The sequence below is a fragment of the Cnephaeus nilssonii genome, assembly GCF_951640355.1.
Source record: "Cnephaeus nilssonii genome assembly, chromosome: 12".
Taxonomy (NCBI): Eukaryota; Metazoa; Chordata; class Mammalia; order Chiroptera; family Vespertilionidae; genus Cnephaeus; species Cnephaeus nilssonii.
The window spans coordinates 58,989,330-59,016,840 of NC_137083.1; the positions used below are offsets into that span (position 1 = coordinate 58,989,330).

The window sequence follows — 27,511 nt, forward strand, 5'->3', positions numbered from 1 at the left end:
TGTGTTTGTTGCTTTACTGTTTTGCTTGGGAGAGCTAAATGTAAAGAATCTTTGAGTTGGAGTCTCGTCTTTAGTGGCCATAGGTCCTTCAACATATAATCTAACCTCTTTGGGCCTTAAATATTTCATCTCTAAAATTTCTTTTTTGACGTAAGTGTTAAACTACCTCCAGTTTGCTTTTGAAACGTATGAAACAGAACATAAGTTTTAGATTAAGACTGCCATTTTCTCAAGAAATAGTTTAGGGTTTTAAAAATCAAGATGTAGTTAGTACTGGTGAAAGAGTCTGTGTATATTTCTGTAGTTTTCCACATAGCACTTTATAATTATTTAATTGGGTTAGGCTGATGAAGTATGTAATTAGATGGTGAAGTTTAATATTCCAAAAAATTCAGACCATTTTCATTAAGAAGCAAAGAAAATCAATATATTATGGTAGAATTTCTTATCTTTGAAATTTTATTTTTAATTGAATTTTATTTTAATAAGGAGTTTTTTGGGGTTAAAATCATGTTTACTTTGCTTATTATATTTCACATAGAAATTTTTTGTCTTCCCTTCTCTCCTTATGGTACAGGCTTCTTACAATAACTCTCACTCTGGTATTTTCTTTTCTTTCTTTATTCTTCCTTTTTTTATTCAGCTTCCATTTGCTTTGCCTTGGTCTGTGAGAGGTAAAGGGCAGATGAGATGAATAAAAGGTGCCAGGGAGAGCCAATTTCATATCTCAACTGGACTGGGGTTGGCAGCCTAGCTGTAACCTGGACAAATGACTATTGATAAAGAATTTATTTTCTGTCACCTTTAAGGAGAACAGAGGGTGGTATAGCCTTTTTATTATTTTTTTTCTTTTAAAAAATGTTTTATTTGAAGCCTTCTTCATGAAAACTTCCAGCTGTCAAATCTTGGCACAAAGTGTGTGTTCATCTATATGATAGTTTTAAAAAGAATCAATAGCTGTTTTTTTTTTGTTGGTTTTTTTTTTTTTGTACTAGAGAAGAAACTTTTGAAAAAGCATTAAGAAAGTTTTGTGTGCAGTCTTTGCAAAGCAACTTTTTGGTGTCAAGGCATTTATACATTACTAGAGGCCCGGTGCACAAAATTCATGCATGGGGAGGAGGGGGAGAAGGGGGCGTCCCTCAGCCCGGCCTGCATCCTCTCACAATCGAGACCCTTCGGGGGATGTCCGACTGCTGGTTTAGGCCCGATCCCACAGGAATCCCTACAGGATCGGGCCTAAACCTGCAGTCGGACATCCCTCTCGCAATCCAGGACTGCTGGCTCCTAACCACTCTCTTGCCTGATTACACCTAAGCCCTCTGCCTGCCTGCCTGATCGCCCCTAACCCCTCTGCCTGCCTGCCGGATCACCCCTAACCACTTGCCTGCCTGCCTGATCGCCCCTAACCACTCTGCCTGCCTGCCTAATTGCCCCTAACTGCTGGCCAGCCTGCCTGATCACCCCTAACTGCCTCTGCCTGCCTACTTGATCTCCCCTAACCACTTGCCTGCCTGCCTGATCGCCCCTAACCACTCGCCTGCCTGATCACCCCTAATCCCCTGCCTGCCTGATCGCCCCTAACCACTCGCTTGCCTGCTTGATCGCCTCTAACTGCTCGCCTGCCTGCCTGATGCTCCTAACTGCTTGTCTGCCTGCCTGCCTGATCACCCCTAACCGCCTCTGCCTGCCTGCCTGATCGCCCCTAACCACTCGCCTGCCTGCCTGATAACCCCTAACTGCCTCTGCCTCAGCCCCCACTACCACAGCTTCATCCAGAAGGATGTCCGGCTGTCCGGTCTAATTAGCATATTACGCTTTTATTATTATAGATTGTATCTGTTGCTTTAATTGAATGAAGCCTTGTAAGCAGTTTTAGAGGGTTCCTTGTGCCACTGTTTCAGCAATCCTTGTGTCATCTATACATACCCCTACTCACTCTACCTATGTGGTGAGTGGTAAGGAGAAGCAGTAACATTTTTAACAGGCTGGTGAACTTTGTGGCAGGAAATACTCTGAAATGTCTTTTATTAGGGTAGCTTAAATTAGAATCTTGTTTCGGTAAGGATTTTTTGGTTGAAAGATTGAAACTTAACTCTGGTTAACTTAGGAAGCAAGGGGATTTTTAGAAGCATTTTGGAAAGCTCAAAAGAATCAAAAGGAAGACTAGAGAACCCCAGCTAGGGAAGAACTGGTTACTACTAAGTTACTACTAAGAAGTACTTACTCAAAAGAAAATCAGGATAAGCATTCCATAACAAAAAGAAAAAGATGTTGGGTGGCTGATTTTCATTGAATTGAAGATGCCATTGATTATAAGAAGCATTGTATTTGATGTACCACAAGAAAAAAATTGCTGCAAATTGTAACACAATAGTTTATCTCTTAGAATTTTCTTATTGAAAGATCTCATTAAGAATGACTGATTTTTTTAAAAAAAACATCACCTGCATATTCAAAAAAAGAAAAATGTAAGCAAAATGAATAGGTTAAGGCACTGTTCTCACCTGGGGGAGATTTTGGTTCCCCCGGGGGTATCTGACAGTATCTGGAGACATTTTTGGCTGTCACACCTGTCAGGTGCTATTGTTATCTAGTGGGTAGAGGCCAGCAATGCTATTAACCATTCTGGTGTACAGGACAGCTCTCACCTCTGCCCCTGCCCAGAACAAAGAATTGTCTGGCTCAAAATGTCAACATGCTGATAGTGAGAACCCCAGGGTTAAGGTGTTCTTAAAAACCGGCTCACATTGGGTCTAGTTCTTCTGAATCACTTCTTGACTTAGGGTCTTGCTGTCCTTGTTTTTCCTCACATTGTATTCTGTGCCATCAAAACCTTGGCAACACAGCGTTCCTGAAATGATTGCTCCACTGCTGTTCCTGGGATTTTTCCAGGCTGCTGACACCAGTTTTTGCAAATTGTGATGCTTATGCTCAAGTTCTGACAACTGTGCAGGACAGCTGCCTGGCATACAGCAGTGTAAGATGCTCTTAGGCATGTGAAACATAGAAAAATATCGTCCTAGGGCTATATTTGGTCAATACTGTCCATGTACACTCTGGACCATACATTTGTGGGATTGGAAATGACTTTTTGTGTGTCTTGCCTTACCTCCTCCCATCTAATGCAGAAGCCCTTTTACAGCCTCTCTGATGGGTAGTACCACACTCATTTAGATCCCATTCAAAAATCATTTAAACTGAAGATATATCATTAGGCCATTTGAAATTAACCTGAACTCCTTTAAATCTCCACTCTTTACTATGCAGACATGCAGTTGCTTTAAAGGAGTTTTCTGCTGGGCCACAGTGATGGGGCAGCTAATTGTAAAGCACTGTGACTATGTGTTGTATTCTCATTTCTAAAAACCATTTATTCATGAAATCTCAATTTATCTTAGATCTGATTCTGTTTTATGAGACTCTTGAGTGATTTGCTTAGTTAACAAAATCATACCCCAAAATATCACTGACATAATATTAGTACATGCACTAAACGTTGAATTTAATTTGGAATTACAGTTTTGCTTATCACAACATCTAATGGAGGGAATAGTTGTTTGGTGTATTGGGAGTCAAGAGTAAATTAAATGCTCATGTCAGCAGTCTGTTTTTGCTGTAACACTCTATCGTGTGTTTTGGATAATAGCTGACCATATTGTGTTGTAACTATAGCAGGCCAATATAGCAAGGACATAATATGCCCCAGTGTGAGTACAGACTTTTAAAATGTGATTTGCTTCTCTCCTGTGCCCTGCCTCCAAAAGTCAGTCTTTGACAGCAAGAATAATGTGACTGCTTCTGACCTCTGACCTTTGGCATTTGAATTTCACCTCTTTACCTATAAAAGCAAGTGAAAGTGTTTCAGTTTTAATAACTTTTCTTCAAGAAAACAAGAAGAAGGGGAATACCTACTTGATATTGTAACTAGCTACACATCAACCAAGATTACTTGCTTGCTGTTTTTAAATGGACAACTGATGAGATTTCCCCCACTTTAAATTACTTGGATAATTACATTAGATATTTGAGATGTAAGCTAATTAATTTGATTTAATAAGTGATTTAATAAAGTAATCATAAATTTTATTAGCTGTATGGGTAAATTCGAATATAGTACAGTCCATTAATTTTTTTCCTCTTATTGCATGAATTAAGGGCTTAAAGATTTGGGGACTTTTTAGTTTCTTGTAGTAAAGGTGAAATTTATAGGGATGGTACCTTCTGTTTAAATTCATTATATAAAAGAGTTCATTTCAATTTTATGAATAGATATTTTCTGCCTCTGGAGGAAAAAGCTGAAAAAGGAAGGAGGAAAGAATCCAGTAGAGAAAAACAGGGTTTGTGGGTTAGCATCACATTGGAAATACATAATGTGGGAAATCGTCTACCTAATGTGGTACAAATTATACTGTTATGATGGAATTACATGCCTTCAGCCTGAACCTGCATGTAATCTCTAGGTATATACTATCACTAAAAAGAAGAAAAAAAGAAACCAACTTTCAGGGAACAAGTACTTTTTGATAACTAATATTTATCAAGGGCTTCTTGTAAAGTGCAGTTTTGAAGTGAATAACATCAGTTAGTAGTGAGTATTTTCTCTTGGCACTTACAACTATTATAGGCAATTGCATCTCATTTCTAATTAATAAATATTTGCAAAGAAGATGGTTGCAGAAATTTGAGTTATAAGTCTTCAGTGACACACACTCTGCTGTGATGTGAGCTTATTTCTCAGTTCTGGTTCCAGTAGGAGTAGTGGAGTCTTTGTCAGCATTATCTACAAAAATGTTCCTGCATATATCTGCCATATAGGAGATCCTTCTGCAGTATAAAAGTCCAGATATTTTAGATTAATTTTCTTATTAACCCCATTGTAGCCTTGTTTTTAAAAATGCATGCGGTATTGCTGTTGTTTTATACTTGCATGTTTCTATTCCACTCTGCTTAAAAGTAGATAAAGACATACCAGTTCTGGAGGACGCTCACGTCCTAGCCTCCTGGTCCTTTTCACTGGAAGTTGATTGGAAGTGCTGGGTAGGTACCAGGAATCGTGTGCCATCTGCTACTTTATCTTTTCCTTCAAGTGCCACTTTTCTATTTTTAATAGAGATAACTGCTTCCTATAACCAACAAATATAGAAGGTTGGATTACTCAGTCTGTGTTTTATTCACATCTCTTTACTTATTTTTCCAAATCCAATTTTCTCTCCTATTCAATGTTACACAGTTGTTGAGCCCTGCCCAGAATTCAGTTTGAGAAGCTATTTTTACACTGTTGGAACATTAAACCTGAACTGGAATTAATCTAATTAATTCTAAGCATGCCATAGAATCAGCTTTATATCAGACTCCTTCTTTATTGGTCCTGTTAGCAGCAGTGATGTTCAACCACTTTTTGTTCAGATGTTTCTTTTGACAGTAATTACAGTGTTTTCTCTTGTGAAGCATAGTGTTTGATGTAACTTGTGCCAAAGTTGGTTTCTGCCCTTGGAATTTTCTAGGAATTGGTTTCTGGATGTGCCATAGTTATAATAATCCTTGCTGAAGTTTCTCCATTACTCAGAGCAATCTAGGGGTAAGGGGAGACGGGGTTGTAATGTACCCTATGAATAATTTATTATTCCTTACATAAACTATTAATGTTTATTGTCAGTGTTATCACTGTTTTAAAAACACCGATGACTGAAATAGATGTATGTAAAATTTTTCACTTTGTAGCAGAACCAGGACTTGAATTGCATGGCCCCATAACCCTACACTGTCTGATTGAATCATTCTCTCTGATTATTTTGTAAATGTTTATTCAAAGGACACCCAACATGGCACTTTGATATAAAGCTGATTCAAGTGCCATCAGAGTATTGTTAGGACTAGGGATTTAGAGCTCTGTCAGCCCCTTCCCCTGTTCCCTTCCTGGAGACCTGAGTGAGAATCATTCTTACCGGCTCTAATGCCTTGTCAGGGTGTTTTTCTCTCAAAATTGGACACTGTGCATACTTTTCTTGTGCAAATAGCATTGCTGGATGAATTAGTTCTGTTTCCGTTTTAGAAGGGGTGGGGGGAGTGGCCAGATGTCCATTTCCTTGAGTCCAGAAGTCTGTATTTATGGGCAGTGGTCCACATTGTTTGGGCCTCACCCTGGCCGAGTCCTCAGTCCTGGGCCTTCTGGAAGCCGTCTGCTGATCCTGCTGGTAATGAATGCTGTGTGAGGAGGAGTGGAAAATGTGAGGTCCTTGTATGGCAGTTCACTCTGGAAACATTGGGGAAATGTGCACAGAGGGTCCCTGTACATTTCCTCTCTTCACCTGACCAGCTTTGCCTATAGAGCCTCAAGCTGAAAAGGAGCCTAGGCAATGTGGTTGTGAATCAGATGTACATTTTTCTCAGCATTGTAATACCTCCTTCCAAATGTTGGCACATTTTTATGTGTAAGTAGTAGCCTCTTCTCTGGTTGGAGAAAACTATTAAAAAGAGAGTAGCTCATCTTAAATTTTTGTGAAATGTTTTGTTGAGAGATGAAGCAGTTTATCGATGACACACACATAGAATATGCACATTGGAGTCACATGCTTTCTGTTATAAAAACCATTTCAGAGTACAGGAAACATATGCCTAACTAAAATGAAAACATTTAAAGAAAAGGTAGTATTATGTTATTTACTGTTTGCTCAGTGTTGTTCTGAACACTTTATATATTTTAACTCATTTTATCCTCACAACACCTCAGTTATTCCACTTTATAAATGTAGAAACTGAGAGGTAAAGAAACTTGCCACGGCCATATGTAGTAAGTGGTGGGTCTGGGACCAAATTTGCCCTTATGACCAAATGCTTGAGAATTTGTGCTTAAAGTTAATATTCTTTGTCTACAGAGGCTATAACTTACCATTGAACACTTGCTTGTGTGCACATTTTCAGTGGTGGCAATTTGAATTTCTTGTTAGCCTTAGACTGGGGATATTTTTCTTATTGCACAACTAGGGTGGGGGCAGGCTATGTGGAAGCAGGTGGTGCCGTGCCCCAGGAGCTTCTGATAGGAGTATCTGCTTCTGGTCAGTGAGGCACAGGTGTGCTCAGTGGCATTCTGCAGGGTTCAGGGGAGCAACACGGGTCCTTCCACTGGTGCGAGGCAATAAAGAGGCGTAGTGCTTTAATGGATGATCGCAGTGTGGAAATTTTGCATTTCTCCTATATTCATCCTTAGGCTTTCTTTCTTCCTTTTTTTTTTTTTTTTAAAGGAGACTTGGACTCATTCTCTTATTTTGTATTGGTTGTGTTACTTGTTGTGTTGGAGTTTTGGTTTGTAGTAATTATTATTTATTTGCCTTTTGTGTGATAGTCCACGTATTTTGATAAGTCACCACCTTTAGTCTAAAAGCTTACATGTTTTTAAACCAGTCTTTAAAATTAGCTGCTGGGACAGCGTACCTCTGGAACTAGAATGTGGATTCCTCTATTGGCTACCGTGCAGCTGCAGCACAGGGACAGTTCATTAATTATATACCACTTCCACTTGCTTCCTTCCTTCCATAGAGCACCAGGGAGCTCCACTGGGCTTAGACCATTTCCTTTGGAAATTTTTAAAGTTATTCCATTAAAATGCTTCTAGTGTAAAATGGCTTGAGTATAAAGAATAAAATTAGAGGTTAACCATATAAATGTTTAAGATAATGATTTGCATTTAAGTGCCTTCACAATTTCTTAGACCAGATCTCTTAAATTTCGTATTTCCTGGTGTCATTTTGTGAATGCTAATGTAAAATTTCTTCAAAATCCATAAATTTTAATTTTGCTTACATGATAGGCTGATGGATTAAAACCAAATCAAATAAAAACAAAATAAAAAAGTCAACTGAATCCATTAATTTAATATGGATATGCCTATTAATTTAAAAGCAATACCCAACAGAGTTTCTGCAATTTTTATTATTACTACAGAATCTGGTAGGTTTGACTTAGAAAGGTCATTCCGTAAATGACTGAAAACATGGATAATGTTGATTTGTTTAAAAAAAGGTTACAAAAGAAATATACATTTACTGAAGAAATTAAAATAATACTGAATCATAACAATTTAGTCATCCTCTGCCCTTCTAAAGTCGTTCGCTACATTCTTAACCTAAGGAAAAATGTTTTTCTAACAGTGTTTTATATAAATATTTTTATGCAAAACAAAATTGAAGTAATAATGTTGCATAACTTGCTTTTGTTTTTTGCACCCAATCATATATTGTGGTCCTCTTCTTGTGTACAGTCTATACTGATCTTGAGTAGACTTTGATCTGATAATATATACCATTTAAGAAGACTTTATCTAAGAAAAGTAATATTAATAGTAATAATAGTAAGTAATCATATGCAATAGTAACAGGTAGTAGTTTTGAACACTTTCTTTGTCCCAAGCACTGGTCCAAGCACTTGGTACATATTGAGCACTTAGTAATCCTCATAGCAGCCCCATGAGGCAGGTTGTGATCTGCTGGTACCTGACTTCATAGATGGGGTGGTTGAAACACAGAGAGATTCATTTGCTTATAGTCACATAACCAGAAAATAGAGGAGTTGGGACTTGAACCCAAGCAGTCTAGAATCTGAAGCCACACTCATCATCGCTCTATTGAACTGTGTCTGAGAGGCTAAATTAAATTCCGATCAAACAGTGATGGGTTACCTGTTATACATCAGTCTGAGCCTCTAACTGAGGCTCTTTTGATGTGGTTGACTGAAGATTTATGTTTTTCAGGTTTCAGTGTAGTCAGTTTTGCCTTGATTGTGGAGCTCATTAAATAAGGAATTTAGTTTTGAAAAGAATTCACAAATGAAATGACCTTTTTGGTATTTTTTTTTTTTAAATTCACAGGACTATATTTTGAAATAAAACTGTCAAAATACTGTCCAATACTGGGTGAAAAATTTGTATTTCTATAGGTTTTTATGTAAAATATTAGAAATTGTCTATTTTTTAATGAATATAACTGTCAGCTGTACAATTCAGTTTGTGTAAGACTGAAGAAAAGGAGCCCAAACTATTGTCCTGGTGAGTTTGTGGAACCTAAATTATATATCAGCCCAGGTAGGTTTGACTTGGAAAGCACTTTCCTCAAATGACTGAATAGTTGGATGTTAGTCTAACAAAAATTGAGGGTGACATCAGAATTTTGATTACTGATTATTCTTTTTTAAATATACGTTTTTATTGATTTTATAAAAAGAAGAAAGGAGTGGGAGGGAGGGAGGGAGGGAGGGAGGGGGAGAGAGAGAGAGAGAGAGAGAGAGAGAGAGAGAGAGAGAGAGAGAGATACGTTGATGAGAGAAACATCCATTGGTTACCTCCCGTACTGTACGTACCCTGACAGGATCTAACCCTCAACCTGGGTATGGTCCCTGACCAGGAATCGGACCGGCAACCTTTGCACAGGATGACACTCAACCAACTGAGCCACACCAGCCAGGGCTGATTACTGCTTATTTTTGTTCCCTTCTTCTTGCCTTTATGTCTCTTCTTTCCCCCTTCCAATTAATTAGCCCTGGTGTCTCTACTTTTAAAATATATTGCAAGTCCATTACCTCTCACCATTTCATCCCTACTTAACTAAGCCAGTGCTTCTTGATTGGGGGGACTTTTGCCTCCATACCTCCATTGGACATTTGGCCATGTCTGGAGATCTTTCAGGTTGGAGGGTGCTCCTGACATGTAATGGATAGAGGCCAGCGATACACCCAAATATCCTACAGGCCAGCGATCCCACAGGACAGATCTCTACAATGAAGAATTCTTAGGTCCAAATGTCAGTAGTGCCAAGGTTGAGAAACCCTGCCTAAGCCATTGTCACTCTCACTTGTACTATTACAATCTCCTGCAGGGAGCCACTCTTCTCTCCCCGATTCTACTCTTCACTAAGCAGTGTTAATGTATTTTGAATCATGGCAGTTTTTTTTTACTTAAAATCCTCTAATGGCTTTTCATTAGATTTAGCTTAAAGTCCAAACCTTTCCCTTGACCTTCTAGTCCTCTTCTTCCTTTTATATATTTATACACTCATACTTCATCTCTTACCAAATTTCATTGAATGTTTCAGCTATATTAGTGGCCAAACCTGTTTGTGCCTGCAGCTGTTTGCCTAGAATACTAGTATTCCCTGTTCTGCATGGCTGGCTTCCTCTTACTATTCAGGCTTTGCTGATTGCTTTTCCTAAATATTCTTTCTTTCTTGTCCTCTCTGTTAGTTGTCATTTCTGTCCACGTAAGAAAAGTCCAAACCCGTAAGAATTTTTACGAATTTATTTGAGCCCAACTGACGACAATTGCTGGGAAGTAAAATCTCAATGGATTGAGAAAATGCTCTGGAAAATGGCAGGGGAATGTGTAAGGGGGTTTCATGCAATTCATTGGTGGTAGATTATAGGGAGGTGAGAGAATGCAAAGAGGGGAAATCTCTGGGATTGCATAAAAAGTAAAACGAATAGACATATACTTCTTTTACATTGGTGGGTATAGGATAGTTAACAATTAACATTTACAGTGCATAGACATGGCATGTAGGAAACAAGAGACAATGAGGGGTTCTGTGGTCTCCTGTTCTGGTGGGAGGTTGTGCCCTGAGGGGTCTAGAAAAAGGATATTACTCTGACATCCAAAGGTATGTTATCCTAGGTAAAAAGAGACAATAGACAGGCTCAGTTAAGGTAAAGATTGACCTTTGTCAGGGAAGATACTGGCCTAGAACATGACTATCTGCCATGACTCGCTTTTTGTTAAGTTTTACTCAGACCATCCTATGTGGTTACTTGAGGTCTCTGAGTTGTAAGGCCTGCCAGGCAGGCCTTCCCTGAGCTTGTCAGGTTTACTGAATGGCCCTTTTTTGTCCACATTTCTTTGCTTTGTTTCTTGATAGCACTTTATCTGTTTTATTGACTGCCTCCTCCACTGGAATGTAAAACTCATTGTCTGTCCCATAGTAAGTGTCAACAAGAATGTATTGCTAAATTACAGCTATATTTTATGGTTGTGGGTAAGTAGATTAAAATGGAATAGAATTTGTCCAAAAGGAAAAAGAGGCAGGAGAATTCTGTGGCAACAGCAGCTATCATTTAATGATAGCCTACTGTTTACCAGATGCTGTGCTGTACCTTTGATTATATTAACCCTGAGCATCCCCAGAGCCTTTTCGGAGGCCTGCCTTAGCTCTATGGCAGCCTGTGAGATGATGCCCCTCACATTACCCCAGGATCCAAGGCTGAGTGCCCCCTCACCCTGCATACACACACACCAAACTGGGGTACAAAGTGGTCGCTCTGCTCGTTCTGGTTTTATTTCACAATCGGAATGCAGCTCCGGAGAGGCTGAGTATCTGCCCAAGGCTGTGTTATTGACAAAAGGCAGCCTCAGGATTCACATACAGTTCTCTTACTCCAAACCTCTCCCCAGCATTTCCTTTTCAAGTTTTATTGGCTTTTAGATAACAGCTGTGTTCCCTTCTTGCAGGCCTAATTGGCTTTCCTTTTTTTGATATGGGGACTTCATTTTTAGCTTCAGAGGCAGCAATTTCTTTGGTTTCAGGTGACTTAGGCAAAAAGGATCTACTATTCTATTCCCTTCTTTCCTGCTTAGTAAGCATTGTCAAAAAGCAAAAAACGGATGTTATGAAAATACAGTCTGGGTTTGGGTTATTTTTATTGGCAACCAAAAACAGACTCAAAATTTGTAACGACACGTACAATGTAATATATTCTGTATGCACTCATATTTATGAGCCTGACCCTCAATGCACTTTGTAGAAGTCTTTGGGCCTTGATTATTGGGACGAAGTCAGGACGTCTGTGGCCCTGGCCATGTACCTCTGATTAGTCCCCATGACCCTGTCGAAGGCATTCCAATTTTCCATCGAACATTTGGTGCTTTCAGTTCCAGAGGAACTTGGATGCACATGGATTATGTCGTGGGAATTTGCATCCGTTACCTACTTGGTTTGGTGACAGTTTCTTTTGTTGAAACCTGAGAGATCATCCTTTCTTCCCTTATCCTGCCTTCCTTGGCCTTCCTGGCTCCTAGGAATCAGTGTCCACTCAAGGCACCAGGGGAGACAAAAGCCCCAGGGTGGCCCCGGATTGCAGATTGTGTGTTTGAATGTTCCTGTACCTTTTGAGAGGTGAACCTTGTCGTCTGCTTCATGCTCTCTTGTATCTATCCTCCTACTACCTTTACATGTTTTTTTTTCTTGATTTTTTTTTTTTTTCATTTTCTAGCAGCTTGTCATAGGAATGACACACACTCAGCAAACTCAGCTTTAGACAGCATGTTGCAGACAAGAACAACAAATTCACCAGTCAGGGAACAAAGTGAGAGAAAAATGAAGAACAATATTAGAAAAGAACCCTTTGGGAAGCTGCACAAAAAATGTTATATTAAAATCGATACCAGGGCTTGACCTTTTGTGGTACTGTATATTTTAAAGCCTTCTATTGATTCTCTTTTAATAACATGTTTATTCTAGTTTACTGACATAAGACTAGGGAGAATACAAAAAGAAAAGATCAAATTCTTTATTATGGTGGTCATTTAAATTTGTCTCAGGCATTTTTTATAGCTGACTAGTATTGTCTTTATGTATTAACATACTATATCATTTTTAAACAGAATGAGAGGCTGAGAGATGTTATAAAAATGGCAAAGTGATTTTTAAGATGTAGTTTTATTGAAAGTATGCTGGCCTTGCGGTGAAATACAAGTGTGCCTCCCTGCCCCCCTTCCCCCAAATTAGAATTTCTTGCTTTTCTGCACGTGTGTAGAAGACAGAAAAGTCTCATTCTGATTTTTTTTTCCCCAGTCCTGAAAACCATCAATAGTCATGCCGAGTCTGGGAACATTTGGTGACAATTCTCTGCATAAAGTCAGCTGTTTCTTACTGCATTCTAATGTCCATGCATAGGAAATCTCCTCACCTGACCATTTTGACCAATCTTTCCATTTCAAAGACAGAAATATTCATTGCTTTTCACTGTGACGGGCCATTTGTACTACCTTTAGGAAGGCAGTCCTCTTAAAGGTGTCATCCGGTCATGAATTTATTGCACTCTGTTCATCTCCTCCAGTTAATCGGGAAAAAATAATTTAATTTTCTGACCTCATTCAGATGATTTTTCCGAACATACAGATATTAAGAGGTATCCAGAACAGCAGGAAGGACTTGAAAGATACACCTGGAAAGGTTATTCTGTAAATGGCAAATTAAATGAGATTCAACCTGTAGAACATCAAGTTAATAGGCTTGGGGAGAAATGCTTGGATCTAATTCATGATTTTAATATAATAGTCCTGTTGTTTATGGGACATCTGATATCACATGTTGAGAAGCCAGACAGCAATTCCAGGAAGGCTGTAATGAATTAGAGGACATTTTGAAAGGGCAAATAAATTAATCAAGATGCTGAAAGGCACAAAAGATTGGGAGATGCAGAAGATTGCAATGTATTGTATCATTGTGGGGAGAAGGCTCAGCAGAGCTTGCGGGCCCCAAGGAGGTCCAGAGAGTTGCTCGTTACCTTTGGGTGTTTAAATGCTGTGAGGATCTGGAGTCAGCATCAGCTGTGATATAGTCATCTCTGTGCCCACCTTTGGTGGCCCCTTAGGCAGTTGATAAGGGAATTGAATTGGTTCCTGAGTACCGACCCTGTCCCCACCGCTCCTGGAGTTCATCCCTGCGTGTTTCTCTTATCTTGTTCCATAGTCGATTCTTTATTGTAAGCTGGTGTTGGGGGGAAGCCCAAAAGTCTAAATTCAGGATCGATTCTGAAGAACTGACACATGGCCTTATTCAAATTTATAAGAGTTTAATAGGAGAAAATTATATTTTTGGGCAAAGCAGCTGCTTGCTCCCAGTAGTGGCCAGCCGGCAAGAGATCCACTCCCTTCCAGGACGGTCTCTTTTTTATAGGGGGTTAATAGTAAAACCATATGATAGGTAGTGACATAGACCACCAGAAAGAACAATGCATTCATAAGTTAACAGTTAACATCAGGCAGTTATCACACTGTATACATTCATTAACCTCTTTCATGGGGCCTGACGTTTATCTTTGGGTGCATTGCAGCTTTCTGGGTAGCCAGCCACACCCGAGGCTACAGAGAGTTAAACAGTCACAGAAGATTAAACAGAGAGCCCAACATTTCCCATATGCCTTTGCTGATGGAGTCATATTGCATCTCTGAGCTCCCCTATACCTGGTCTTCGTTTCTATGTTCTCTCATCATCTCACCCATAATATCTTCCTAGCACCTTAGAATATCTATGGATCAAAGCAAAAGTCACAGGATAGTAAAAAGAAGTGTTTTTTTTTCCTAATCACAAAAATAATATACACTGTATAGTCAATTAGAGAAATGCAGCTAAACAAAATGAAGAAAATGGAAGTTGCTATAATCCCATTAGTCACACAAAACCATTGTAAATATTTTGGTATACAGGCATTAACATGTAGGGGAAAGTAACAGAAGTGGTGTCATATTGAACCTGTCATCTTCTCGAGCTTATTTATTTTTGTTCTTAAGATATATCATGGACTGTTTTGTCATTAGATAAATTCATGGCAGTTCACTATTAGACATTTAGTCTTACCAACAAAATGGTTTGAAAATGTTTCACTATTATGAACACACTGTTTTAAATGTTATTGTTATTAAATTTATCGGTAGCCAGTATTATTTCCTTAGGGTAAATTTCTGTAAATAGAATTACTAGATCAAAGGTTATGTAAAATACTATTATTGTCAAATTACCTTCAAGAAATTGGGTTAGTTAACTTACTACCAATAGGAGTCCCTGCTTGTGTCTCACTGTTTGGGAACACAGTAGTAAAACCATTAGTGTTTTATATTATGCCCATATCACCATGCGTTATTTATCTATTCCTTTGGCAAGTATTTTCATTATTTCTAGATGGGTGGTTTTTAGTGTGATGGAATAGTCTTGTTGTTGGTCTTGTTACTGATGGAATAAATGCCATGAGAGTTTAAGCACCTGGTAAATACTTGCCAGATCATTTTGGGTTATTGTTAAGCCCATGTAGTTTAAAAAAAACCCCTCAATTTAAACTATAATTTAATTTTAATAATGTTCTCTTGTTATCTGCTGTAAGATATAAAAACCTGTCACTGAGGCCTGTATCCAGCTGATGAGATACAATAGATATACAACATTGAGAGGCAGTATGCAGCTGGTGGTCTCCGTTTGCCCCAGAGTGAACTCAATGATATTTCTAAGCCACAGCAGATCTGGCCTAAATGTGATTTAGGTATTCGATCAACTTGCTGTATCTGTGAATGTGTGATTGTCATAAATCAAGCGTCAGTAGAAGAAATAAACAAGCTTTGAGTTATTTGCAGCTTTGTGAACAATGCCCTGCACATAGTATGTACTAAATAAAGAACTGTTGAATGTTGAATTTGACCATACTTTTATCTGTTGAAGGATAATGTGTTTGCTTTTATACTTGCTACAAAAATAAATAAATAAATAAATGGAAAATCAAGTAAATCTGAAGATTCAGATGAAAAAATGTGGCAAGTGAAGTGGATGACTGAATTCTAAGCTTAAAATAATTACATAGCTTACACTTTTTTTCTTGATTCTCTATAATTACCTGATATTACATTTGTAATTAGCATAATTACTTTACATTATATGTTCTTATTATTTAAAAAAATATAAGTAAATATTTTTTGCTAGAACTTTTCTTGATTCCAGACTAATAGCAGATGCACAAAACTATTTCACTGTTTAGGTTCACCCTGGAGTGAGGGAGCCTGGAGACATACATGCCCCTCACTCTTACACTCCACATAATGCCGATTAAGATAATGAAATGGCATGTTAGAGATGAAGAGATTTTAGTGTGTGCATGGGTATATTTTGAGACAAAAAACAACCCAGAATTGGGAATCAGAAGACCAGGATTCTAGTCCTGCCGTCTCTACTTATTAGCTATTTGAGCATTTTCCTTACCTTTAAAAAATGAAAACAATTATGCAAGAGTAAAATCTCTCATAGTATTGTAGTGAAGATTCAATAATATACTGCATTTGCCCCATAAGCTTTTGTAATAATGCTACTTTTAATAATAATACAAACAATAATGATTATTACCACAACTACTTCTGTAACTATTAATCTCGTGAATTACAAATATTACTGTGGAGGTTTCATGCATTCGTTAAACCAGCAGAACCCAAATAGACTTTATTCCATTTGCTGTATCACTGCTGAACCACAGTGATCTATTTGGTACTGGATTTGAAGCTTTTCTTCATTGTGGAATATTGTGCGTTTAAAAAGTTTCTCTTGCTTCTTTCCCACCCTGGGTCTGGAAACTATTCTCCCTTCACATTGCATTTTTATTCATATTACCTTTCTTCTGCTGCTTAATTACCCCAGTGTCTTTAATTGTTCTCATTCTCTTGGACATAAATCATAATTCAAGTTCAACCAGGAGAAAAGCTAGCCTGACCTCTATGCTGGATATTGCTTTAAATCTTGGGGTCGTTTAAGTTTTATTTTCACTTGTAAGCCAGTTTCTTTGAAACTTGCCTTTTGCTGTCAGAGCCCATCTTTGCACTGCTGTCAGAAGAGCTAACTCTGGTGAATACACCTTCAGGGGATGGTGTATTCATTTGCCAGGGCTGCTATTAAAAAAAAATACTGCAGACTGGGCGGCTAAAACAACAGAAATTTATTTTCCCATGGTTCTGCTGGCTGGAAGTCCAAATAAAGTGTCAGCAGGTTTGGTTTCTCCTGAGGCCTGTCTCCTTGGCTTGCTGATGGCCGCCTTCTCTCTGTGTTTTCAACATGGCCTTTTTTTCTCTAGAGCAGCTGTCGTCAACCCGTGGTCCGTGAGGTCTGAAAGGTTGGTGACCGCTGCTCTAGAGCACATCCCTCCTGTCTCTTCTTCTTATATGGACACCAGTTCTACTGGATTAGGGTCCCAGCTTTCTGATTGCATTTAACCATAATTACCTCTTTTAAAGAACCTATCTCTAAATATAGTCTTATGAAGTATAGGAAGGACACAATTCAGTCCATAAAAGATGGACAGATTGACAGATGCAAAAATTGATGGGCATGGTTTTATTTTATAGTTCTTCCTCAGCAGAAAATGATCCTTATAGTAAATCTTTAAGGTATCTTTCAGGTCCGAAATTCTAAGTGTTGATTTTCTAATGGAAGTTATTTGCATCAGGGCTCTCCAGTGATTGTAGCTTGAAGTTTTAAGAAGGGTTAGGGTTAGGACTTCACTGACTTATAAAAATGTCATATGTCCCTATTCATCTATTTTTTATATAAGCAGTTAGGTTTGTGGTAGTAAAACAGGTGGGCCAAAGAGTTGCCAGTCAAAGGTGGCAAATTATTATGGGCTAGATGGTGCGTTGAAGTACAGAGCCTCTGCAAGTGTGAAATGGAAGAGTATCTAAATCTCAACTTGACAACTCACTATAAATTGTAGTGCTTTGTCCTGGTAAGGAAGTTAAATTGGTCTTTACTGCCACATGGTGCTTGTTCACTGATGAAGGACAGTGACGGAATTATCCTTTCCTCAGTTATTAAAGTTTCGAGTTATGTGAGATTTAACCAGGTTTATGTATGTTACACAGATAAAAATAAAAGCTCAGTGATGGTATTTGTTATCCTTAATTTTGCTTTTAAAAAAATAATGATTTATTTTGTTTTCCCTGGGACTGACCCAAATCCAGAAAGTTTAATTTACTATTTAAAGCCCATTCTTAAAGCACCCAGGTCTCCTGCTATTTTAAGAGCATGTTTGCCAATTTTGTACTCCTTTAGCCCTATAGACCTAGGTCTTAAGGGGCTTTTTGAGAATTGTCAGTAATGGGAGTTTCAAGTTTTACAAGCAATTTTCTGCAGATCTTGTTGCATATTGTCTTTGAAACATTTATCTTACACGAAAATTGGCTTTCGGAGATTCATCTTTATTAATTTTAATATGTAGATAGATCCTTAATGCTTTTAGGATTAATTTTTTCAAAACTGTTTGAATTGACCTCATTTGTTTCTTTTATTTTTACCCCATTTCCATACTCCCAGATATATATGTAAAATTAATTCTTAAAAATTAAAAAAATATTTTTATATACATTTTCAATAACTTAGCCGTTTCATTTCACTCTGGAAACTAATGAAACATAACAATGTTACTCATTTTCATTTTATTCTTGTTCAGTCTCTACTTAAACAAATAGTAAATAAATATCATTACAACATTCATTGCCAACATTAGTGTATTGTATATAAAGTTTTCAGGAGGCATTACTGTTATGTGACATTTAATAGAAGGGCAATTTTAATAAGGGTTCTATAGACACTTGAAAAGAAAAAGTTTATAAATGTGTTCAATAGCACTCTTGCTCTGAGTTAATTCTATTAAAATAAGCTGAAAATGAATTAGAAATTAAAGCAGTGTTGTAGCCTCTAAGAGTATTCTTATATGAGTGGTTTTGTTTTTTATTTTTGAAGTGCTTACCTTCATCCAGGTTATCTCTCTATAAAGAATGCCCTTTGTGAACTGTTACATACTCCAAATAAAATTATTTTAGTAATAGGAAAGCCTAATGATTTCTACCATTATAGTAATTGCCATGCCACCTACATTATGAGGGCGAAAAACGGGCTAAAGGTTATGTTGTTTTGGAGTTAGAGATGTGATTTTGAATGCTAGCTTTATCTTAGTAATCTGTGATCTTGAATAGGTGATTTACCCTTCTACACCTCAGTTCCCTCAGTTTTGAAATTGGGTTAAGTAAGAATGCCAACCTGATAAACTTGTTGTGTGAAGGTTAAATAAGATGATATATATAGTGCCTGGCACACCATCATTAAACAATACAAAATGCTTTTCTTACTGAGAACTCTTCTCCCTGAACTGAAGAGCAGTAGAATATGATGGTTAAGAGTGTAGTGGGTCAGATGGGTAGGACTTGAATCCCAACTTTATGGGTTACTAGTTTGGAAACTACATAGTGTATTACTTAACTTCTTCAGGGGTCAGTTTTCTCTGTAAGATGGAGGACAATAATAACATCTCCACCCTTGGGTTATTTTCAGGATTATTTTGAGGATTAAAAGGGACATCCTAGCACAATACAGAGACTCACACAGAATCATAGTAAATATTTCATAAATATGATCTGTCTTACACATCTATCCATGTTGTAGAGAGTGAAAAATCTCTAATGTTCTCTGCATGTGGCCTTTCTAATTTCTTCTTGCCTTTATCATTTCAAGGAAGGTAGAAAGTCTATATTGGTGAAAATGAAGGAAAAACACACTAAATGAAGCTAGGTGAACTTTTCCTTTATTGCATGAGCCATTGATGGTCTTTTCCCAAGGGTGTGCCCATGTCTAGTTTCAGAAGTGCTAAGTGGGAGGAATGAGGGCATTTTTTCCTTATTAGATTACTGATATTTTAGTTTGAAAAATATTTCTTTATATATATATATATATAAAACATATATATATTTATTACACACACACAAACACACACACACACACACACACACACACACACGAAGATTCGTGCAATAGGCCTTCCTTCCCCTGGCTGCCGGCACCGGTTTTCCTCCGGCACCCGGGAATCAGGCCTTTGCTTCGGCCACAGCGGAGAAGCCAAGCCTCGAGACTTCTCTGCTCTGGCTGCAGTGGAGAAGCCAAGCCTCTTCAGTCTTCAGTCTTTGCTCCGTGCCTAAATATGCAAATTAACCCACCATCTTTGTGGGTTAATTTGCATACTCCTAATTGGCTTGTGGGCGTCGCGGAGGTATGGTCAATTTACATCTTTCTCTTTTATTAGTGTAGATATATATAACTTCTAAATTGCTATTGGTGCTCAATGGTTGGTTCTTATGTATTTGTGCCTTCACTTTATTTGCTTGCTCAGAAAATTATTTTCAAGGGCTGGGAAGACACTCTGTGAAGTCCACAGGACTCTGCTGCTAGAGTATTGGAGTATTACATGGGAGGGAAAGGGGTGCAATTGATTTTCTGAAAGGAGAGCCAGGTGATTCTCAGTAGCCAACTCTGCTAGTGTAGTTAAAGCCCTGAAATAAAGATAGTCAGTGGCATTCCACACAAATATGTAATTAATAATTCTCATATAGCCTGGCTGGCGTGGCTCAGATGTTGAGTGTTGACCTATGAACAAGGAGGTCATGGTTTGATTCCAGGTCAGGGCACATGCCCCTGTTGCAGCTCAATTCCCAGTGTTGGGGCATGCAGGAGGCAGCCTATCTTTCTCTCTTTCTCCCTTCTTCTCTGGAAAAAAACAAACAATCATATATATATATATATCAGGAAGATAAACAACATGCAAGGGTAGAGGTCATGGAATAGCAAGCTAAATATGACCTTGCAGAGAAAAGTTACATTATTGTTTGGTGAGGAAGATGCTATCAAAAGCTAAACCTGGATCCACAGTGAAACAGCAATATGCTGTGAGCTGAAAACTGATGAGAGAAGTTTTAATAAGTATCTCTTAATTGCTTTGAAAAATTTGGAAGAAAATTACCTACTTTATGCCTACATATGCCTTTGAAACTTTTTGAACTCTGTGCTATCCTATTGCTACAGGTAAATTATTAATCACTTGAACTGTGGTTGGTTTCAATTGAGATTTGCTCTAAGTATACAACACATATCAGGTTTCAAAGACTCAATATGAAAAAAGCAATACAACATATTTCTTTAATAATTTATTGTATTGATTACATGTAGCAATGATAATATTTTGGATGCATTGGGCTAAATAAAATATAGTTAAATTTAATTTGATCTGCTTTTTTCACGTTTTCAATGTAGCTTTTAGAAAATTTAAAATTGTATCTGTAGCTTGTATTATATTTCTATTAATCAGTGCTGCTCTATTATATTTTATTTTACTTAATACATTTGCATAAGAATGGCAACATCACAAAAGTAAAAAAATGCTAAGCCCAGTATCCCATCTTACTCCCCAGTGGTAACCCCATCATTAACAATATCTCTTGTATTCTTCCTGTCATTTTTCTAAGCATACTGTTCTGTCCTTAAGTACATTGTAAATTAGAGAATAATCACAAGAGCTACTTAATATAGATATTTGGATTGGGGTGCATAAAAAAGTACAAAGTGAATATCTATCTGCCTTTTTGTCTCAGTTATTCACATTTGAGAAAAGTCTAATTACAGAATTGGTGTTTCCTTAAAGAGACACCATCATTACCTGCAGGAGCATCAGGACCAGTGCTAAGGAGTTAGTTAATTAATTTTCATTGAACTTGTAGCATCAATTCTTTTAAATAGTTTAACACGAAAAAAAAAAAAGACTCTTCACTGAGTATGGTGGCACTATTACCTGTTCATTGCCAAACTTTTCACGTTTTCTGCAGTATACAGTTTAAAACAATTTTATTTCCTTTTTATTTTTAAATAATTGTTGATATAATTGCTGATCTTGTAAACATGGAATAGAGTGAACATAATAATAGCATTATATAAATGTTATGATATAAAGGAAGAAATGATACTGTGGTTAATGTTAGTATCACTGATATTTTTAAAAAGTATTTAGTATACTATTCTAGGCACATAAATGCTCAATGAGTACTTTAATCCAGGGTTAAAACATGTTATATTAAATTGATTACTAGAGTACTGAGTATCACTGATAATGTCTTTTTTTTTTCCAAATTAAGAAGATACTATATAAACTATCAAAATATGACATTAAAGAAGTATAGATATTAGAAAATATTTCACTTAGATGCTTTGGTTCATTCTCTTATTATTTTTGCACTTATTTTTCTCTCCTTTATTTATAGAAACTAAATGAGAAAACATAGAAATTGCCATTGCTTTCTCTTTATTCTAACAACCACGGTGATAACGTAAGTGAAGTGTTTTTTGCAGGGTCTTCCTAGAGGTGCTCAATAAATATTACATAGATTTTGTTTTGTTGACTCACGTTGGTATAATGCTTTCTGTTTGACGTAGTGCTTCACGTTATTAATTCAGTTTGCTTCTCCAACAACCATTTGGCACAGGGTGTTACTAAGCCCATCTTCCTGAGAAAACAACAGCTCATAGAGCTTCTATCGACAAGTTCAGTATGTGGCAGAGTCTTAAACTCACATGTTCTAACTCTAGGTTATTTACTGTTGACATGGCTATTGTGAACTATAAATGCAAATAAATACTGAAAAGTCAGCCTGATTTTCATCTGGTGACTACTATTTTGTTTTAAAGCCACAGTAATATTAACATTCCTGTCCTTCACAGCTCTAGTTTTGGGTATTAACTGATTTTAAGAAGTCCCTTATACTTATTCTTAAAACATAGGATTGTTTGCAAATGAAGCAAGTCCAATAATGTGTGCAGATTACCATTCATTAGGTTAGATTGACACATTGAACCAACTTCAGCTTCCTCGTGTGATCCTTTAGATTAGACATTTCCCTTTATAGAAGATATGGAGATAAGTCTTTATGTGATCTGAACTTTATTATAGTTCCACATATTTTTAAAAAGAAGAATAATCAAATTGACATGTTGATGCAACTGGCAGATTTGATTCCTAAATGTGTTTGAATGCAGACTACCCAATGTTATTTTTACACTAATCCTTTTTTTTCCTACCTCTTGGCACAGACCTGTGAGTTCCTAGTAATTTAAAAATTCTGTTGAATGACACTTGATAAATGGTGTGATGTTGTGAATACTGATAAGTACTAGAAATTCAGTTGGAGAAGCATCAATTTCACACCTGAGACCCCAGCTCAAAGTTTAGGTTAAAGGTTTGCTTGGAGGCTGTAGTCTTTTTCTCAGGTCCCCTGATAAATGCAGTGATTTCAAACCACATTTTTCTTCTGCATCAAATCCAGGCAGCACTCTGAATCATTAAATATTAAACCTTATATTCAAGAACATTATTCACTCATTAATATTGCATCGTGGCCTAAACTACATTGTTCAAAACATTTTAGGGTGTTATGCAAGTCTGTCAAAATACATTAACAAACTTAGTCATGTTGAACTAAGCAAAAAAAATGACAAACTGTTTGCACCACAAACGTGTTGTAGTTTAATTTTTGTACAATGTAAGCATTTTAAGTTGGGATATTTGGAAATCACTGTAAAGATGAAATGATTGCAGTGGGAGCCAGATGGAATGAATATTCATCTTCCACGTAACATCTGCTATATATCTTAATGAAATTTATAGTTATCCCTGAAATTTTTCTTCCTGGACAGTATATATTTATCTTTAAAACTATTTTAACGAGGAGTTGGATATGAGTTGGTACAATTGTAGCTGCTTATAAAAACTGCATTATCTGATTCAGGGACCATTTTTCAGATCTCCGTGATGGCTATCATCTCTGCAAAATCGAAGCTCCATCGGCCTCCTGTGAACTTGGAGTAACCGGGAAGCTTTTGATTCTCGCAGAGTGTAAGAGAGGGATGGAATTCAAGCCTTGCTCTCCGAGATAAAATTTGTTCTGGATTGCCGTGAACGCATCTGGTTTCTTGCTGCTTCTCACAACCCTGTTAGTTCCAGCGAGAAGCCATAAAATTCTTCCCATGAAGGAAAATGATAGAAACATTTTTGTTTCTAAAATTGTTCTTTATTTTTAAAAAAAAATCACTTCTGGTGCAATAAGGAGAATTCAAGTAGAGAAAGGTGTGAAAATACACAACTGATGAGATACATTGGTTTTCATGCAGTGGCAATAGCCTATGAGCTTTATTGATTACATATGGTTATGTTGATTATTTTATATATTAGTGATTATTGACATTTAATGGGTTACAGTTTAACGAGGGGAATCAATGAGAGAGTGTAGGTTGATTTTAAAACATCCTTACTTACCTAGATTTTTTTTTTAATGGAGGATTAATTAATTTTCCTGTGATCTATAGGTCAGAAACTATGTAAGTAGTCAATGGGCTCATCTTGAATACCTATAGCTGTTGTTTCAAAAATGATAGAAATGGGTAATGTGAAGTTAATAATGAAGGTGGCTTCATGAATTTCTGCTGGCTGATGGATAAATTATTCATTTTGTTAGTTTAGCTAACAGGGTTCGTTCTGTGTGGGATGGGAGCAGTGTCAGTAATATTGCATCACTAAAACGCCTCAGTTCGCAGGCCTGCAATGCAGTGGGAATTTAGAAATGATTGTTAGCATCTTGGAAACAGTTTTATTTGTATAAGTAGATGCGGTTTACCTAGTGATTTTGAAGATTTCATATTATTAAACATTGTTGGAACACGTAGACAGTAATACCCAAGATGTTTTTAACTAATGTTGCAATTCCTTTCCCTTGCTTTGCTTCCAAATGCTACAACCTTTTCCTCTTGCAAGGCTGCTCCACAGTAAATAAACAGCCCATTTCAAAAGCCTATCGAGCATACTTCCTCCTCACATCACCATCCCAGTTCCTTTTCCTTCCCATTTAGAATTTCATTGCTGTTAGGGGTTTGGGAGCATCGCCACCTCTGTAACCACTGAGTTTGGGGACTGCATTGGCATGTGTACCTTTGCAAATCTCCTGAAACATTCATCTATTACCTTCTCAGCCTTAGTAACTCCGAAGGGAAAAAGGTCTAACACGGACCTTTTAAAATTTTTGTATCATGTTGTACATGATGTTTTGTAGTCATAGTCAGTGTGGCTCTAATCTTTAGTTTGTGCATCTTCACTGGATGTAATTTTATATGCAGATCGTACCTTCAGAATAGAGTGGAAGCTGTATTTCCCACCCTCGAGTCTGGGAGTGAGAAAAGGAAAGTGTGGGAGCGCATTGACCATCTTCTTCTAACCTCTCCTCGCCATGTGATGCCAGTACCTGTGTCTGCTTTTGCAGATGCATTAGGGTTGAGCAAAGGGCAAACTGTGTCCTGCACAAACGGATGAACGGCAGAAGGGTTTTGTTAAGGGAGGGCAGAAAGATTGGTCATGTATGTTATTAGGATTTGAGTTGGAGCACAGAACGTTTTACCTTGAGGGGCTTCAGCTAAGCAATCAGGATCATGCAGCATAGTGACTAGCACATGGGTTTTGGCATTTTAAATCTAGAATACAAAAAATTATATCACATACTATGTTCCTACATAATTTTGAGCAACTTACTTCTCTCTGCTTTCGCTTCTTTAGCTCTGAACGGCGAATAGTAACTACTCTGTGGAATTTTTGTGAGAATTTCATGAAATAACTTATGTGAAACACCTGTTAAAATACCTGGCACAGCCCTGGCCAGTGTGGCTCAGTTGGCTGGGCATCTTCCTGAGCAACAAAAGGTTGCTGGTTTGATTCCTGGTCAGGGCAAATGCCCAGGTTGCAGGCTCAATCCCTGTTGGGGGTTTGTGCAGGGGCAGCCAATAAGATGTTTCTCTCTCTCTGCCCCCCCACTCCCTCTCCCTTCCTCTCTCTTTCTCTCTCAAAACACAAAACAAAATACAGTAAAATAAAATAAAATACCTGGCACAAGGAGTACTATTATAAATATTATTAGTTGAATATTTTTTCATTTATATGGAACAAATTGCATGTTGAAATCTTCAATAATAAAAATAAATTAAATGGAATAGAGAGTGAAAGGATCACATGGGTCTGAATGTCTTTTGTTAGAGCAGGGCTATGGGCCCAGTCCTTGTTCTCACACTGTGGCCTCCATATAATTCACAAAAATACTTCTTAGTGTGTTTTCATTTCAGATGACTCCATTTGCTTGTTGGTTTGTTTTTTTGTTATTGATGTGAATTCTGAAGGATAATTCTTCTTAATGTATGTCTGTGATTTAATTCTTGAGTTGGAGATGGAAACTATCAAGGGAATGAGCAGGAGTTACCCTAAAAAGACAGTAGGGAAAAACTATACAGATTTTCACATTTTTTTGTTCTTTTTGTTACATATTTCTGCCATCTCATTTTATGTTTAAGATGAAAATTAAATGAAATCCAGTATGCCGCTTAGTGTGGTTTTCAGATCAACGTATTTTTGTTAGAACTTGTTTTTTTCTTTAGTGTGATTTCACAGAAATAAACATCTGCTAAGGAATGAATTTTTAGCTGGTGAAGAGTGTCAGAGAGGCCTGAAAATGGATTGCTGTTATCTGGGGAGAATGCACCCTGGAGCAGGCTTGGTGGGTGCTGCTGTCCATGGTACTTATGTGCAGGTCAAGGTGACTTTTAACAGGAGATGAGCTTGGTCAGGGACAAGGCTCCTTCAACTCTGGGATATTTCTTTTGAGGTTACAGACGAGTTGAAGTAAAAACATAGAGTCATCTTTACTCAGAAGTGAGACTGATGGAGATTCTCTTTTAAGGCCTGTGTTTAACTAGCCAATAATAACAATTGTGATTGTGATCAATGTTGTAAAATTTGATTCTTAAGAGGCTATTTATCCTCTTGTTGAGTGGGTTTCAAATGGTTTTTGAGAACAAAATTGGTTTTGCTGCGTATACTGTTGGAGATGGGTTGTGCCTGTTTTATGTATAACTTCATTCTGCTCCCAGCTTTCCAAAGGGGATGGCGCTCTTCCCTCAGATAGGCTGAACGTACGGCCACCGGCTGTGCATCTCAGTGCAATGTAGAGAAGGAGCTTGCTGCGGAGGCTGTTTCTGAGATTACTACTGTGCAGCATTTAACCAAAGCAATGCTCTGCAGTATAGGCAATCTATTCCTTGATTCTCTAAGGCCTGATCTTCAATTACTCCTCCTTATTGTCACTGAGCTGCAAAACTGGACCCTGTTCTGTCCCAATGTAAAGTTGCTCTCATTTGATTGGGTGTCTGTAGTTCCCATCCTGTATGTATACCCAGGAAGCTCTCCTAGTGCTTGTAGTACAGGCCAGCTATGCTATACCTCAAGGTTCCTTGTTTTAGGAAAATGGAGCTCTCATAGTGAAAAGACAATATAGGGAAGTTATTTTCATAAGAATTCATGTGCAGTGCCCTAGATCGCCCCATTCAGCACTTTCTATCAATTCTGCTCTAAAATGCTTTAAGTAGCCCTTTAATGTTAAGAAAAATAAAGATATAATAGAAAATTTTTAAGTGGAGGGGATTATCGGGAGTTGGAGGCTTGAAAGCATCGCTACCCTCTTCTCATTTCAATTTCAGTCCAATTCCCAGCTGCTTTTTCTTAGAAGAGCATCTGATGGATGGGTGTGAGCCAGTGGGTTAGTTCGGCATAGCATGAGGATCACCAGCATTGGCCCAGTCTATCTGAATGTTACTCAGAGAACCTTTGGATTTCCATGTCCCTGTCAACTGGTCTGGGTGGGTAGGGGGTAGGAGAGAGGAACAGGGAGACTTTTTTCCTAGTTCCCTTGACAAGGGGCTGAAAGCATCTCAGCTGGAGGTATACACCAGTGGGCCATTCAGTGGTACCTCCACTTAACACGGCCTGGCAGCTGGGCCTGAGCCTGGTGAGTGGGCACATGAAAAGCAGCACCGGCCAGGAA

General features: G+C 37.7%; 1 protein-coding gene across 1 annotated transcript in view; it reads left to right on the top strand.

Annotated features, from left to right (window-relative positions):
• CHCHD3 (coiled-coil-helix-coiled-coil-helix domain containing 3) overlaps nucleotides 1–27,511 on the top strand; it is a 273,184-nt gene that overhangs the window by 61,582 nt on the left and 184,091 nt on the right. The window lies entirely within an intron of this gene.